The sequence below is a fragment of the Helianthus annuus genome, chromosome 5, assembly GCF_002127325.2.
Source record: "Helianthus annuus cultivar XRQ/B chromosome 5, HanXRQr2.0-SUNRISE, whole genome shotgun sequence".
Taxonomy (NCBI): Eukaryota; Viridiplantae; Streptophyta; class Magnoliopsida; order Asterales; family Asteraceae; genus Helianthus; species Helianthus annuus.
Genome location: NC_035437.2, coordinates 175,000,833 through 175,019,101, shown reverse-complemented (window position 1 = coordinate 175,019,101; position 18,269 = coordinate 175,000,833).

The following is an 18,269-nucleotide window of genomic DNA, read 5'->3' as shown; positions in this document are numbered from 1 at the left end:
AGGTAAAACACATTTTTGAAGTGTTTTTAGTTATTGCGTCTTAGGTAAAACACATTTTGATGCTTTTTCAGTCTATTGCGTTTTAGAAAACAGTCATTTTAAGTGTTTTCTGGCCATTGCGTTTTAGAAATAAGACATTTCTTTGTGTTTTTTGTGCATTGCGTTTTAGGTAAAACACATTTTTATGTGTTTTCAATCCATTGCATTTTAGAAAGCACACTTTCTTTTGTGTTTTTAGGCTATTGCGTTTTACAAATAAGACATTTTTTTGTGTTTTATGGCCATTGCGTTTTACAAATAAGTCATTTTTTGTGTTTTTTGTGCATTGCGTTTTAGGAAAATGTCATTTTTAGGTTTTTTTTTCATTGCGTTTTACGTAACTGGGGGTTTTCTATTGCGTTTTACACAACGGGTTTTAAATTTGTTTTTAATATAGGAATAGTATACTCGTTTTAAAGATTAAAAAACGCTCGTTTTTTTGTGCAATTTTTATAAAAAAATAATGTCATATGAAAGAGTTATTAACGTTTAAAAAATGGGGGGAATTGGAGGAGAGAGAAACTATTGGCTTGGATTGACTAGAATGCCCCTAAACAAACTCACGCGCCTCTTTTCTTCTCTTCAATTTCCCTGATTTAATCTTAGCCCTTGATTAACTAAATGGATGGTCAAGATCACTTCCTAGCCTTCCTAGCCAAATAAACTTCCTATTGTATCTCCACCCTACCCTCCTAATCTCTCTTTTATTAGTTTTTATATTTTATAACTCCTTTTAACTTCGTAATCTCTCTTTTATTAGTTTTTATATTTTATAACTCCTTTTAATTTTACACATATACTAAGAGAGTGGTTGGATTACGTTTTGAAGTGATTATTTGATTATAGCGTTTGTAAAACATAAATAATCTAAAAAGTGTTTGGATGAAAAAGTGATTATCTGCCACCAAAACGTAGTTTTGGAGAAGCATGTACCTACATGCTTTTTCAAAACGCAGTTTTAAAAACGCAAAATCTATTTTGAAAACACATAATCTATTTTGAAAACGCAACACTAAACACCCCATAGATATTAAATGTCACTGTTTCTATATGCAACCAGACAATATGTGATGTTACATAGAGTGGGTTGTCACCCACCAATTTGTCCCTCTTACTTTGGTGTATTATATGTGATTTATCCAACCAAATAACTAATCTTTATAAAATAAGACTAAAATCAGACCACTATTAATTATAATTATAATTCTCAATGTTTTAAAAACCGTTTTTTAAATCATACCGGATTTAGCTTAAAAATGGTTCAACCAGTTGAACCTGGTTGTGTCGAACGGTTGAACTGGGTTGACTAATTAACCATATAAATTCATTAAATATAATTTTAACTCAAAAAATAATCCAAAATTACATCATTACATAATAAATAAAATATTTCAAAAGTTAATCCATAATAAAAAAATAATAATCCAAAAATTCACTATTTGTACATTTTTGGGCGCAAGGTTTTACTAAGGTCTTGTGTAATGGGGCAGCATATTACGGGAGATTCCAACATAGCGCCCCATAGCGCCGCGGAACACCTTTAAGGGCGGCGCTATGAGGGTGAAAAAAGGTGGAGCCGCGATGACAATAGCGGCGTGACCATTCTTCCCAACTCACACACACATATATATACATACATGTGTATGTATAATTGAAGGGGTTATATAACACCCTTACCACTACACCCTCTTGTAGGTCAGTTTCTGAAATTGGACCTGCACTACCGTGCGGCTAAGTGCATAATCGTGCATCTCAGAATCGTTGGTCTGGTCACTGAATTTGCTGTGTTATCGAGTCGGCACTGCCATGTGGTTCAAGTGCATGACCATGCACGACAGCAGACTTTGAAAAATTACTTCCATTCACTAATTTCAACATTTTTATCACAAATCAGAACATCTTTTCAGTGAATGGACTTCGAATCAGTGACAAGAACATACGATTAACACAAAACATTCAAGAACTAGGGTTTGATTTGAGTATATGAAGAAAACCCCAAAAGTTCTTGAGTAAAAACCCTAAATCTACAACTAGATTAAAAGTGAAAAGTAAGTAAGGAATCATACCTTGATCAAAGATTCGAGTTAAGTTCTTGCAAAAGATGGTTGGTTTTAGGAGTGGGAGAGCTAGGAATGGCTGTGCGGCTAGGGTTGGTAGTTTTGAAGGGTTTTTGCAAAACAAAAAAAAATCGTTTTTATACCCTTCAAAATTATTGTTGCTAAAAAGTCGTGCACGGTCGTGCGCCGATGTGCACGGTGGTTCGCAAGGCGACTACCTTATGCACATTGTTCTTGGTCAGATGCAATTATGAAGTGCACGGTCGTGCGGATCATGGTGCACGGTCGTGCGTCATCTGTACATTCTGCAGACAGAACTAACAGAATGTTCTCAACTCTGTTTTTTCACCAGATCTTACCATTTTTGCAAGGTTTTACCTGTTTTAACTCTAAATTGACTTCAAAAATTCCTAAGACATGAATCAAACTTGTTCAAACCTACTAAAAACAGAAAAAGTTAACGACAAAGGAAATAAATGCGATGGATTAAATATTTACAAATATACCCTTAGCGTGTGAAAACACGCTCGCTACAGTTGCCAGCGAGTCGATAGCTAGAATCCTTTTCCCCACACTTGTTACGCGTGTGGGGCGTTGACACGCCCTTTCGGATTTGGCTCTGTGTTACCTAGAAGACCACCCTGAGGTCTCTCAGACAACATCTAAGCCAACTGTCCAACCTGATTCTCAATGGTCTAGATGGAAGCTTTCTGACTCCGCATCTCCCCTTATTGGGCCAAGAAACGCTCCTCATGCTGCTGGTAGTGGTTCTCGACTATCTGATTAGCACAATTGAAGTTTCCTGACAGATGTGTCATCATCTCCTCTAGCTTAGAGTTACTTTGAGAGGCGTGAGGCTGGGAACTGCTCCCGGAGCCTTGATGATGGAAATGTGGCTGAAAGGACTGACCTTGAGACTGGTAAGGCTGTCCTTGAGGCTGTTGTGGAGCGGGGGCATGCTGAGTGTATCCGAGTGGGTTTTGGTTACCAGAACCAGATTTCCACCCAAAGTTTGGGTAATTTCTCCACCCCGGATTGTACGTGTTGCTGTAGGGGTTATTTTGGAGCCTGATTTGATTGCACAGATAGTCCACCTCCTCGTGGCCTGTAACATAACACCCTGATCACAAGTACCTGGCTCGTGTGAAACTCCACACTGCTCACATGATGATTGAACCTGCGAAACGTTTTGAGATTGATCAAATCTTGTCGCCAAAGCCGCAATCTGCGCAGTAAGAGCCGTATATGTATCAAAAGCATGAACTCCAGGAATGGATAATGCCTTAGTTCGCACTCCATTGTGACGAGAACTCGAATTCAAAGTAGCTTTTTCAATAATTACGTAGGCATCATTTGGTGTCTTCGTTCCAAGATCGCCTCCTGCATACACGTCCAAACGCTCCTGTGAGTCATAATTGAGTCCCTTGTAGAAAGTCAGTACAAGCTGCCTTTTGGACAATCCATGATGTGGGACATCAATCAGAAGATCTCTAAACCTCTCCCAAGCTGCGTGTAGAGATTCTCCATCGTCCTGCTTGAATGTCATGATATGGTTCTTCAACTTGGTTGTCTTTTCCGGAGGAAAATATTTCTTCATGAATAGCTCTGCCATCTCGTTCCAAGTCGTGATGGATCCTGTCGGAAGTGACAAAAGCCAAGATCGGGCTTTGTCTTGCAACGAAAACGGAAAGAGCCGCAAACGGATTGCGTCCTCAGAAGCGTCTCGTATTTTAAAAGTTGAGCACACCTCTAGAAACGAAGCGATGTGCCGACCCGGATCCTCGTGATCCTTTCCATCGAACTGCATCGAATTTTGTAGCATATTGATAATGCTGGATTTTATCTCGAAACTCGGTGCCACCACTATAGGTCGGGCAATGCTCGGTAGCAAGCCCTCTCCTCCTGGACGGCCGGTCTCATTCAACGGCCGGTCGTCGTCTATAACAACCCTCCTAGAACCCTTAATGTAACTCTAAACGTCCTAAAATATACCCCGTATGCGAGAAACAGACCCTAAATACCTTACTATTTATAAAAATCAAATAAAAGCCCAAACATGGTGCCCTCGCGGGCCGCGACCCACTGCTCAGGGTCTGTCGCGGGGCGCGACTGACTTTGTTTGCCGGACAAGGCATTACGCCACGTGTCCGGTGATGTGTGAAGGCTATACCCTTGACTCGCCAAGGCTAGTGCCTAGCCAATCTGCCTCGCGAGCCGCGACGGCCGAAGCCAAAGGAGTCGCGGGCCACGACTCGCTGCCAGATCAACCTATAAATAGGAGTCGAGAGATCATTTGTTCCTCGTTCAAAAATTCTGATTCACTCTCAATCTCTAATAGTCTAAATACTCGGGATATAATACCCCTATAAAACGAAGCTCTGCCTCGTTGTAAGTATTATAACCCTATTTGTTACCCTACACGATCGATCTAGGGATCTGTAACGCATGTCAAGGCTCTGCCTGACTCAGTCGTTGGAGTTCTGTCTCATGTTACATCCGATTGATCTAGGACTCCTTAATGCATGTCAAGGCTCTGCCTGACTCAGTCATTGAAGTTCCGTCTCGGGTTGTACGGATAATGTGATTTGGGTTATTTTACTAACACGTGTGCATTGCTTAATTTTAATAGATAATAACCAGGAGATACACCAGGAAGCTTTAGTTTTACCTAAGTAAACAATGTGAGTACATTCTCTTTTTGTCACCTTTTTGTAAGTATATTTTTGTGAGTCAAAATGTTTTACCAAAACCTCAAATGTTTTAAATTACACTTAACAGTAATTGAGTATTTGTGATTCTACAATTACTGCCAGTATGTTGGGGTTTTGTATACATTACTTGAAACTCGTTACTATTGGAATAGTAGCATGACCACAAGTCAGGATTGACAGTACCAAATGGGTAATTGGATAGATATAAGCAAATGTAATTGCGGATGCCCTCAATACTGTAAAGTGATAAAACTGTTTTGATTAAACTGTGATGCACTCGCTAGTGTTTCTTGCTGATAAAAATCTTTTTAAAACGCGTTTCAGGTAACTTAATGTGAAGCTAATAGAAGCCAGCTGGAGAGCATTGAAAGCTTGGAAAAGTGGCTATAAAAGTTACCTAAATAAAAAGGAGTTTTGTTTTCAATAAACTAGTGTTTATCCCTATAAACATATTGTAATGGAAACTTGCGTTTTATCCCATTTATTTGTGATAATAAGTTTGGTGTTTTAACTCTGGTAAAATATTTCCTAACTACGGTCCTGATGTCTCATTTCCGCTGCCAAATTAATAAACACTGATACCACCCGCTCTGCGTGCCGCCCGCCTCCCGGGGCAGGGGTCGGGGTTGCAACAGAAGTATTCACAAGCATGTACACCGGTAAAAGAATAAATAAGCAATCGGTTCGATTCCGAACACGTAAATAAATAAATAAATGAATAAATAAATAGAAACATAAACATCAATGAAATAAATGAAAGAATAATTAATCGGTTCGATTCCGAACATGTAATTAAATAAATAAATGAATAATCAAACAAATAAATATTAACAAACAAATGCACAAGTATTCACAAGCATGTACACCGGTAAAAGAATGACTCGGATCGTTCCAAAAGCTTGTCGCGTTCCCCGGCAACGACGCCAAAAACTTGGTGCGTGTCTATGTACACAGGTTTTTACAATGAATTTACACACGAACTCGGTTTTAATATTTATAAAAATGATGTATACCTTAACATTAAAACACACACAAAAGGACAAGTGTATCCTGTTATATATGTAGCAAAGTATGTGTGAGAACCAGATATCGATCCATGGAACACGGGCCGAGTATGAGTACTAAATCTTTGTCATTGATTTACCGGATAAATAGATATGTGAATAAGTTTTTAACTAAAATGATCTAAACCTATATTTAAGACATAATAGACTCCAAATATGAAAAATATATATTATCTTGTTTCGCAAGCAACCTAAACATCTTATCTACATCAGATATATCACAAAAGCACTTGATCAACTTTACAATTGCAAAACAGTTAGTCAACCGCTAGAAGTTTTCTAACATGATGATTCTTCAGAAAGTTAACGCGATAAACAAACGTTAACCACCTAAAATCATTCATTAGCGAGCTATTGATATACTTTCATGTGAATCTTTAAAGATAAGTTAGTCATCTGCCAGGAGTTTTCTAACCTCACTTATCAAGGAAAGCAATACCGATCGTCACAATACTGCCACGAAGATAAGCATAAAGTAGATCATACCACAAACTATTTCATCTTACAAGTCTTGAACACAAATCTACCAAGATAGTAATCTCAACCAAAACCACTAAGTAAAGATCATAAACCGCGTCAAGAACTTGTAACAACACCATATAATTCGTTAGAACCCTTACGTGCAAGAAAGCATTCTTAATCAAAATCCGATTTATCTTTGATAAAACCAATACCCCTCTCGAGTCTCATGGTGTAAACATATTAACAAGTTAAAAGTTTACAAACAAGTGATTAATCAAGGAATTGTTAACAATCTTAACTAACCACTTATTCATCATCCAAGACAACCAAACATAATCAAGAATCCAACATCAATGAAACATTCATCATATGATCATGAAGATTCAAACATGAAAAAGTTATTAAAGCTTTCATACAAATGAGATTACAAACTAAAGATCATTCATGAAACAAGCTCATTAATACTATTACACAAATACATAAACATAAACATAACATCAGCTCAATACTTGAAGATATGATCAGAAATACATGTCAAGAACAAGAAATCAAATCATAAACAAGCAAGGATTTGATAGATTGGATTGGTTAAGCTTCTATTCAATCTTGAGGCTTGAAATCGATCAGAACAGAAGGCTTTCGGACCTCAGAAATCGCCCAGAAACTTGCTGAAAAACCCAACCCTTTGACAAATGCTCTGTTTTATAGGCATTTTTCAGATTGGCACGGCCGTGCACTTTGGTCGCACGCTAACAATTGTCGGGTGACGTCAGTTTTCATTGGGTCAGACAAGTGGACAAGTTGACTTCTGACATTCAGATGTGCACGGGCGTGTACTTTGGTCGCACGGTAGTGCAATGCCTGTAAGTTCATCAGAATTTGAGGTTCAAGTAGTGCACGGGAGTGCACTTGGGGCGCACGGTCGTGCGTTCCGAGAAAATCAGTGCACTGGCTTCTGCATTGCCAGTGCTTCCGGCGTTGGAGATCATGCACGGTCGTGCAGTTGAGGCGCACGGCCGTGCAACATCTGGAAGTTCATCAGAATCTGCAGAATTCATCAGAAACGTCCTTAAATCGCCCCGTTTTCTCCAACTTTGTCTCTGGCACACTGTTTAAGACTTGAAAATAGAAAAGTACCTGATTAAGTACCCACATAACGATGTTTCAATCAAAAACGCGTAAAACGGAAGTAAAATGTGGGACTTAAACATGTATAATTTAACGATTATCAGTGGAAATGGTGGTGGTGGTGAAATGCGGAGATGGTGGTAGTGGTGAAGAGTGGGGAAGATGAAGTGGGTAGTGTGGATGGTGGGACCCACATAAATATATAAATATTCATTATATTTCTTTTAACATTTTAGTTATTAATTTAGTAGTAAGGGTATTTAGATCATTTCACACCCACTTAACATTTAAAACTAACTTCCATCCACGTCGGGGACTATTCGGGAACGAATGCGCAAAAGTTGATGACTATAGCTATAATTTTAGAAGTACTGGGACTATAGATGAAAACAGGGCAAACCACAGGAACCTTCTGGGCATTTTTCTATAAAAACTAAGATCAAATTATATAAAAATTGATCTCTTTTATATTATAGTTAATGGTAACATAAATTATGAATGAAAACCGGCTCCAACATCCTAAATATTTTATCATAAAATATAAAATTGATAATGATAATAACTCATATAATCATAGATACTATTTTTTAAGTAAGAAACTAGGTTATAATCATGTGTAATACACGGGTTGAATAAATGAATTTTATATACTAAATAATAAAATAATATATATTTAAAACCCTCCTTTATTGCACGAGTTGAATAAATATAATTTTATATATTAAATAATAAAAAGTTATATCTATAAGAACCATGTTGTACGAGTTGAATAAATATAATTTTATATACCAAATAAAAAAATTATATCTTTAAAATCATGTGTATTACACGGGTTGAATAAATGTAATATTGTTTACCAAATAATAAAAAAATAATACATCTTTAAAAAACCCCATTTATTACACGGGTTGAATAAATGTAATTTTATATGCCAAATAATAAAAAAGTTACGTCTTTAAAAATATGTGTATTACACGGGTTGAATTGTCACAACCCCCGACCCATATCTCGGGAGCGGGCGGTCGTGAGCCAGTTTCAGTGGTATTGGTGTTTATCAATTTGGCAGCGGAAAATTTCATCAGGACCGTAGTTAGGAAATATTTTATCAGAGTTAAACACCAAAATATTTAAATTAAAGAAATGGGATAAAACCCAAGTTTTCCTGGTAACACGTTTATAAGTGGGACAAACCCGAATTTTTATTTTGATGCATCTATAGGGAATGATCCCAATTATTGAAAACAATTCTCATTTTTAATTAGGTAACTTTTATTGCCACTTTTCTAAGCCTTCAGTGCTCTCCAGCTGGCTTTTATTGGCTTCACACTAAGTTACCTGAAACACGTGTTTAAAACATTTTATCAGCAGGAAATACTGGTGAGTGAATCCCAGTTTAATCAAGTTTAATAAAAAATGTACAGTATTGAGGGCGGTCTCGCAATTACATTTGTTTCCAAGTTATACCAATTAACATCCATGGTACTGTCATACTCAACTTGTGAAAATGTTACTCCTTGACCAGGTGGTAACAAATTTTGTATACAAACCCCCCAACATACTCATGATAATTGTATTCTTACAAATACTCAATAACTGCTTAATATATAATTATTCATGTGAGGTTTTGTAAAAACAGTTAACAAAAGGTTTACAAAAAGCGGATAAACTCACAAAAAGGTTTACACAAAAAGAAGGATTACTCACATTGCTGTTATAGGGCTTTCCTTTGTGACTTCCTGGTTATAATCTAATTAAATAAACAATGCACACGTGTTAGTATAATAACCCGTTTAAACATTAGTAATACCCTCCCCGAGACGGCATTCCAACGACTACGTCGGGCAGAACCACGACAACCGTTACGGAACCCTAGATCAATCGGGCAGAGTATCTAATACGTATCCAGGGGTTATGGTACTTACAACGAGGCAGAGCTTCGCTAATTAGGAGGGTATAATGCCCGGGTATAGGGCCTACACTACAGAAATTGAGAGAGAAATTGATTTCTGAACGAATTGGAATGGACAGCCGATGCCTCCTATTTATAGTTGCTGATTTCGAGTTTTACGCGGCCCGCGTAAGATGTAGCTAAGGGCTACGCGGCCCACGAGGTCCAGAAAAGGCGGCTAGGGTTTGCTGAGTCATCAACACGTGGCGGCACCAGGTTTTCTCTCGACGTCGAGCTGTCGCGCCCCGCGTAGCCTGAAGACAAGGTCTTCGCGGCCCGCGAGCGGTTGATAAAACTTATTTTATTTGTTATTTAATGAAATAAAGGTTATTCGGGGCCGGTTTTCGTAGACGGGGTGTATTTTAGGACATATAGGGGTATTCTAAATATATTAGGGATGCCAAAAATATTTTTGAAGGGTTGATATATCTTGGTATAATTCCTGGATTATTTAATAAAATATATAGTGTACTCACATTAAATATAGTAACCCAGTTCCACTTTATCCTTACGTCACGAGACAGAACCCCAACGAATTTAGGCAGAGCCTTGACATACGTTACGGGACCCTACGTCAGTCAGACAGGGTATCAGTGATCAAGGGTTAAAATACTTAAAACGAAGCAAGGCTTTATTATTATTATAGGTGAAATATTAAATAAGAAAAGAAAAATATATATTAGGCGAGATGGAGAGGGAAAGAAACATATGAACAAAATTTATTGACTGCTATGTACTGTATATATAGCTAGTTAGATAACTTAGTTGTTAAGCTGCATTTATTTTCAACTAGTATTAAGCCCCCGCGTTGCAGCGGTTGTCGTAAAACTATGTCAAATAGTACCAATTCTATACCACTATCAGCGATCACCAACATCGGACAAGCTCGGAAAAAAACAAAATAAATAAAAACGGAAAAAATAAAGCCGAGCGAAAAGCAAATGTAAAATCTTTGAATCACGCACGCTCGTTGCAGAGAAGTTAAACCGAAACGTAAAACATAGAAAAAATAACTAATTCAATCCAGGACCCGCGTGTTGCGACGAACTTGTCAAATGGAGAAATATTGATGTGTTGCGACGGGCCAAACGGGAAAAAAGACATGAAATAGTGTTGAAGCCTACACGTACGTTGCGGTGCCTTAACTCGCAAAATTTAGAACAAAACGAAAACTTGGGAATGATGAAAAGTATGATGGACCAAAATTGAAAAATAAAAAGAGTTGGAGTTAAATTGCAAAATATGAAAAAATTTAGGTTAAAAGTAAAAAACAAACGCTCTAAATTGCACAAGAGTAAAAGTTTTGGGTTAGAAATGAAAAAAGAAAAAAAACCCTATACATGAGGTAAAACATAATAAATTACAAAAGAATTAAAAATTTTATTTTTGTAAAACTAAACTATTATATTAATAGAGTAAACTCTAGTTAATAGTTAAATACTTATTTATTATCTGTATAATACATGATATGGTTTCAAATTATTTATTATTCTTTGATTAGTTTAATATTTATGAATTAATTATTTTTATATTAGTTTAAGAGATATTAATAATTTATTAGATAAATTAGATTTAGATACTTATAATATTATTAATTATTAATTGAATTACGTAGATATTCTCAAACTAAACACACACGATTTGATTTGATTTGTAACGAAAGGATGTGAGGCAGGGCCGTTCCGACGTTTTTGTAGACCCTAAGCAGATTACAAAGTGAGGGCCCTTTTGCAAAACATATAGAGATTAATCATAAAATTAGCTGCTAAAATTAACCTACGTTTAGTAATTAGCCCTAATTTTGCCTATAAATTCTCCTCCCGACTCCGTGAGTGATTACCGTTAGTGATAGTCAATAACTTAAAAATTCGAAAGAGCAGGTTGCGATAAGAGGTAGGAACGATGACTGCGGCTCAATTTTAGGGATTTTTGGCGTTAATTCACGGAATTTGGATGAGGTCGAGTGGTAGATAGTTGCTACAGACTGCAGTTATGTTTGTGATTTAATTCCGAAACTGAGTCTTGAATGTGAGCCTTTTTTCCTAAACAATTTTTATATGTGTAACTTTATAAAAAAACATGGTTTAATTTTGCTTTTTATTTGAGCCTGATACATATATAATATATAAAACTTTACTAAAAATTTGAGGCCCTTGATTTTTGGTGACCTTAGGCCTGTGCCTAGATTGGTAAGCCTAACGGGTTGGCCCTGATGTGAAGATTTGGAGAATTGAAGAACTACCGAATATGAATAGAATAGAAAGATATAAGTGAACTGAAATTAAAATACGATATAATTAAGGAAGTTAAGATCATAATTATCTCAATTTTGAACCGGGAATTCGAATTTTATTTTGTAAGTTTTTTATCCATGACATCAACAAATATTCAATTTGATTTTCTTTTCTTCAATTTCAATTGAAAACTAATTTATTAATATTAAAATAAATATAAAGATAAGTGATATTACATATTGGTTATTAATATTAAAGAAATATATTAAACAAATATAAATAAAATTTATGAGGTTGAAGGAGAGAATAACATGTGGCATTATTTGTAGTCTTTTATTAATATTTAGATTAGATTAGATTAGATTTGATCGCAAGACTACACGTATCACTTATTATCATTCATTATTTAATTCAATTGAAATTTGTCTTTACACATATGGCCACGTAAACATTGAATAAAATTCAATGTAAATTTTGATATCATTTATTTTATTTATTATATATTATAATTAATTCAGCTGCTTCACTTATTTGGCGCGTATAATTTTTAAAATATGACGTTTTATAAAATAATGAATATGTCATTAGAAGGAGAATAATCTTATCTACATTTTGAATCAAGTTTCATAAAAAAACGGAGTAGGTTCAAATATAATGTATTTTTATTTACGTTTGTCAAAATACCTTATATTTCTATTGGTGAATTTACCCATGACCTGTTCGTGTAATAACTTTATTTTAAATTTAAAAGTTTGGGAATGTTACATGAATAAATGTAATTTTCTATACTAAATAATAAAAAAATATATATCCTTAAAAAACCCCATGTATTGTACGAATTGAATAAATCTAATTTTATATATTAAATAATAAAAAGTTATATCTTAAAAAACCTCATGTATTACACGGGTCGAATAAATGTAATTTTGTATAGTAAATAATAAAAAAATATATCTTTAAAAAACTACGTATATCCAAAAATGAATCTTTTAACATCTGAGACTCCAACGTCTTTTTTTTCTAATCCTTTTGGCCCCAAACACTAACCCCATCCATTTACTTTTTGGGGCCAAAAGGATTAGGAAAAATGGCGTTGGGGTCCAAAAGGGTTAGAAAAAAAGACGTTGAGGGCTTAGATGTAAAAAATTCCTTTTTGGGCTAAAAGGGTAAAAATGATATAACCACAGAGGCCAAAATCGTAATTTACTCTAATATCAAATTAGATAACTAAGTTTGAATTTGAAGTAAATAGATAAATATAAAAGTAATAATTAAACTAAATAATATTTAGTAGGAGGATTATCTATAATTAATTAGAAGAAATTAAACTAAAATAATAATTATCCATAAGACATGACCTAATATGATGACAAGTATCCCAAAAATGGTTTCTTATCTTTCTATACTAATAAACAAAAATCCTTTTTGGACACGTGTCATTCTCTGGTAATTTCTCTCCCTTAATTTTTTTTATTTATCTCTTTTATTAAATAATAATAATAATAATAATAATAATAATACTAATAATATTAAACATCAATTTAACTAAATCTATTTATCTCTTTTGTTTTCATAATCTGAAATTGATTTCTTTTTTAACTCTAAAGTTTCAATCTTTGACAATTTAAGTCTAAAGTTTCAATCTTTGGTAGTTAACCCCTTTGAATAATTTGATTTTTCACTTCTAATTCAAAAGTTTTCATCTTTTACAATTTAACCCCTTTAATTATTTTTTACTTTCAACCCAAAGTTTTTCATCTTTTCAATTTAATCTCAACACTTTTTTAATTTCAACTTTAGTCTCTCATATATACTTTTCATCTTTCATAAGTTCTCCGTTTAACGTGTTGTTCTAAATTTACGAGTTAACACGATGCAACGTGCGTGTGGGGTTCAACGTTTTTTCATCTATTTTTTCCTGTTTGAAATGTCCGTCGCAGCGCGTCTATTTTCCCCGTTTGATAGGTTTGTCGCAACGTGCGAGTCAGAGATCGACTTAGCTATTTTTTTCTCGGTTTTACACACAGACTCGTGGTCATGTGAGAAACATTTATCTTTCATCTAACATGATATATAATTAATGAATCCCTGCCGCATTGCGACGGGTGATAATTCTAGTTATATAGTATAGATAGATATGTAAATGTTGTCAAAGTTGTTGTAGCTTGCTTAACTAAGTTAGAAGCTTAGGTTTGGCTCCTTTCTTTTATGTCGAAAATTCAGTCTTGGCTTGTTCTTGATATGAAGTTTGGCTCGTTTATTATTATTTATTTTAAATATATTTAAAATTAATAACTATATATGTAATTAATACAACTACTTAGTTGTTGTTATTATTATTACAACTAGGGCATAGTTTGCGGGCAATATATGTTGTGTAAAAGTGTGTGTAAGCATACTTGACAACATCTTTGATAGTTAATTGCACACCCTTGCGGCGGAATTTTGCATGTAAATATTGCAATTTAACTTCTCACCTGTAAAATACAATTTAGGTTTAAGTCTCACTGAATACAGAGATTAAAATAATTTGGTCGTTAAAAAAGAAAATAAGAGATAGGAATCAATCTTTAATAGTTTTCGAGCAGCACGGCTTTATTGCAACCTAGTTTTATTATATTTTGGCACTAGTTTAAGTACCCGTGTGTTACACGAGTTACTCAAAATAAATTATATTAAAACTTTGAAATGAAAGAAATGTTGCATTCCTTATGTAAATATTAAATAACATTGAACTTAAAAAATTGAATATGAAAAAATCATAAGTCCATAAAAATTTCTTTATACACAACATTTGTTATTTTTTCTGTTGATTTGCCGTTCTTATCTAATATTAATAATTTGATTACATACCGAATAATATGCGAAGAAAATTTATGGAAAATATATTACTGGCTTTATTGGAGCCTAGTGTTGTTACATTTTGGCATGTTTTAAATTCTCATAAATAAGGAGAGTATTCTGGTATTTAGTTTTAAGGTTACAGGGTCTAGTCATTACCCTCATGATCATCATAACCCTTCATGTCACTATTATATCACCCACCTCATAGGGTGTGGTCATGACCTAAACCACTATCCCCTTAGGCTACACAGTATGGGGGACGTCCCCACACCGTCCAGGTCCGGCACCGTAGCAAACACCGTGCCGCCCCCCCCCCCCCCCCCCCCCCCCCCCCCCCCCCCCCCGTCGCGGCTTCCCCGTCCGAATTTCGCCGTTGGCGACGTTCCAAAAATGTGGGGCCATTCTGAATTTGACCGTTGAAAACAAAGAAAATTAAATACTTTTCAACGGCTATTTTTTTAATCCTCCCCCATTTCACTTCCATTTTTATAAATACTCACCCCTTTTACTCATTTTTTCACAACTTTTCACCCAATACAATCTCACATCTCTCTCACATTTTATAACCCTCTTCCCTTTTTTTTAAAAACTCATCTATTTTTTTACCCGCTACCACCCTATCTCTCGCTAAAAAATTATCATGGCTTCACCCATTTCTTCTATTTCTTCAATTTCTTCTATGTCTTCATCGTCTTCGTCTGCGTGGTATTCATCATCTTCGGAAGAGGATGCTATTATGCACAACATGATTATGAACGCGGCTCAGGTGTTCATGGCGTCCGATGAAGGGTCGTCCCAACGGCTAACTAGACGAGCAAAATATAACCGAGACCAAGAAGGTATTTTACTTTTTTTTCCTTATGTTTTATATAGATTTGAAAATGTATTTTATAATTAATTTCATTTATGTTTCGTTTTAAATTTATAGCCGGCCACGATAAACTAGTAGCCGATTATTTTGCCGACGAACCCGTGTACCCAGCCGAGATTTTTCGACGTCGTTTCCGCATGAGTCGTCCACTGTTTTTACGTATTGCAGGCGACATTTGGAACAACGCTCAAAACGAACCCGGGCACCACATGGAAGACGAAGACTAGTAGCTTATTTTAATATGTTAGGATATTTTTAAGTTTATTTTTTTTACTTTATTTTTTTAAGTTTATGTTTTTTTTAAATTTATTTCTTTAAGTTTAATTTTTTTTTAAGTTTATGTAATGTTTTTAATATTAATGAAAATATTTTGTTACTTTATTTGGTAAATGTTAAATAAAAGTTGAAGATTAAAAAAAAATAAAAAAACATAAAAGTGGTGGAGGACTATGACTAGGACCATCCTCCCATGCCCTCTAGTTTTGGAGGATGATCCATCTTTGGGAGGACTATGACGTGTCGCCTACGTGGCGGATCATCCTCCAAGGATGGTCCATCACCATACCTTGTAGTCTTATTTATTTTAATTTATCTTTGTTTAAAGAAAAAAGAAATGATTACTTGAAAAATGTAAAGGAGGATCATGATTGTCATGGTTTAATCCATGCAAACGATGGTGGATTAGGGAAGGGAGTGGTATAGCCTTCCATTTATGTTTCTACGTGACGAATCATGTCCCAACCATGACCCTCACACCCTTTAGCCTAATCAACCATCCAAGACCACTACCCTAAAAGTGTAGTCATGACCCAAACCACTATCCCTTTTATTATTTTAATTTATCTTTGTCTAAAGAAAAAATTGAAAGGATTTCTTGAAAAATGAAAAGAAGGAACATAGTTGGTACAGTTTAATCCATGCAAATCATAGTGAATTAGGTAAAAAGGTAGTGTAGCCTTCCATTAATGCTCCTACATGACGAATCAAGTCACCCAACCATAACCCCGCACACTTTAGGCTAAGTGATAAATAATACAAAGTGCAAGTAATATTAAGAAAGTGGGAGGAAAAAAACATAATAAAAGGAATGGAATATGGGTAAATGACATGGTTTTTTTTTTGTCGGTGCATGACAGGGAATCCTACATATTTTTGGCAATCACATGTCTTAAATAATTAAAAGCAAATATTTTAAAATTGGAAAAACATAAATGGAAAATTGTCAATGTATATAAAAGATTCAAAGCAATAATACTTTAGACAATAACAAATAAAAATATGTTGGAACAGTTGACATTTTCTTTATTGAATCTGAGTAATAATAATATATTGTAATAATATAAGTGGTTGTTATATCATTTGGGCAATTAAATCTTATATAATTTAGGATTTAAAACTATATTATTTTAAATAAGTTATATTTTTAAAAAGCATTATGTACTAAAAATAAGATTGTTAGTTTTGCCCGTTTGTGTTTAAATATTTTTATTTATTGGTGACACTAAAGTATTGAAAAATCAACTTAATTCGTAAATAATAGTCAAAAGTCTATGTCTAATCATAATTATTGGTTGATGATGACGCCTATATTTATAATATACACTTTAGTTCTAGGCATGAATATCGTCGGTGGAAGCCTAACTTACTTGATAAATAGAAATAAAAGTCCGGTAACAAAAACTAAACTGGACATGGTATTATAGGCTGTGACATCTTATAGGTGAGATAAGACTTAGGATCAAGAGGGTTTTTCTTAGATTTATTGGGTTCCCCTGAATTGATGTATAAGCATTATTGTCTAGTGGAGATGAATATGATCGGGTGGTTCCGCTGGTAATACGATAATACTCTAATAGTCCATTAATGATCCAAATTTACCGTTCAGGCAAAATAAAAAAAAAAAAAAAAAAACTGATTGGAAACAAGCAGGAGATGAAAAATTGTGACTCATCTTAAAAACAAAAAGGATTAAAACTTCCAAAGGCCAAGGTTTATCAACTTTTAAAATAATTACCGATCCACCCATTGGTGCCAATAACATGATCCCACACATCACTTACAAATCAAACCATTATTATGTTAAACCACTTTCCAAACACTTTTACCAACAACTCAACTTCATAAAACCACAAAATACACATGTAATGTATGGTTTCCGCAAACCACTTGTTTTGACTGCACATAAAATCACAAACGGAATTACTACTTTGCAATCACCTTTTCACATGAAATAAATAATAATAATAATAATAATAATAATAATAATAATAATAATAATAATAATAATAATAATAATAATAATAATAATAATAATAATAACAACAACAACACTACATTATATTCATGGACAGCTACTAACATATATGGACTCATAGCACATGCTCGTAATCCATCTACAATCCATTTGCAAACAATACACAAAAGATTCACTTGGAACTACTACTTCATGCAATAAACGAACCCCCATTTAAACGTGCTTAAATACCCCATATTCGTTCTTGCATATACATCACAAATTTATGTATGTGCACAAATTCAACATATCAATCACAATGAATGTATAAACATTGATTTTAAATATTTTTTGTTGGCACGCACTTAGAGAATTATAAAATCGCTCCAATGTTTTTTTTTTTAAATAGTCATTTTCAAGTTATGTAGAGTTACACCTTCTGATATTTTTGCTATCAAAGATATAAATGGAAGTGGATTCCAGAAGGGTCTGGATATTTTACAACGGCTTCAATGAAATGTTTGATAAATGAAGAAAAGGACATGGGTCAGTTTTATGTTGTTAAAAAATGCAATTGGATTCCAGCGAAATGCACTATTTTCGTTTGGCGGGCGGAGTTAGATTGTATTCTGACAAGGCAAGCGTTGGCTAGAAGACACATTATGGTCGATGTGGAAG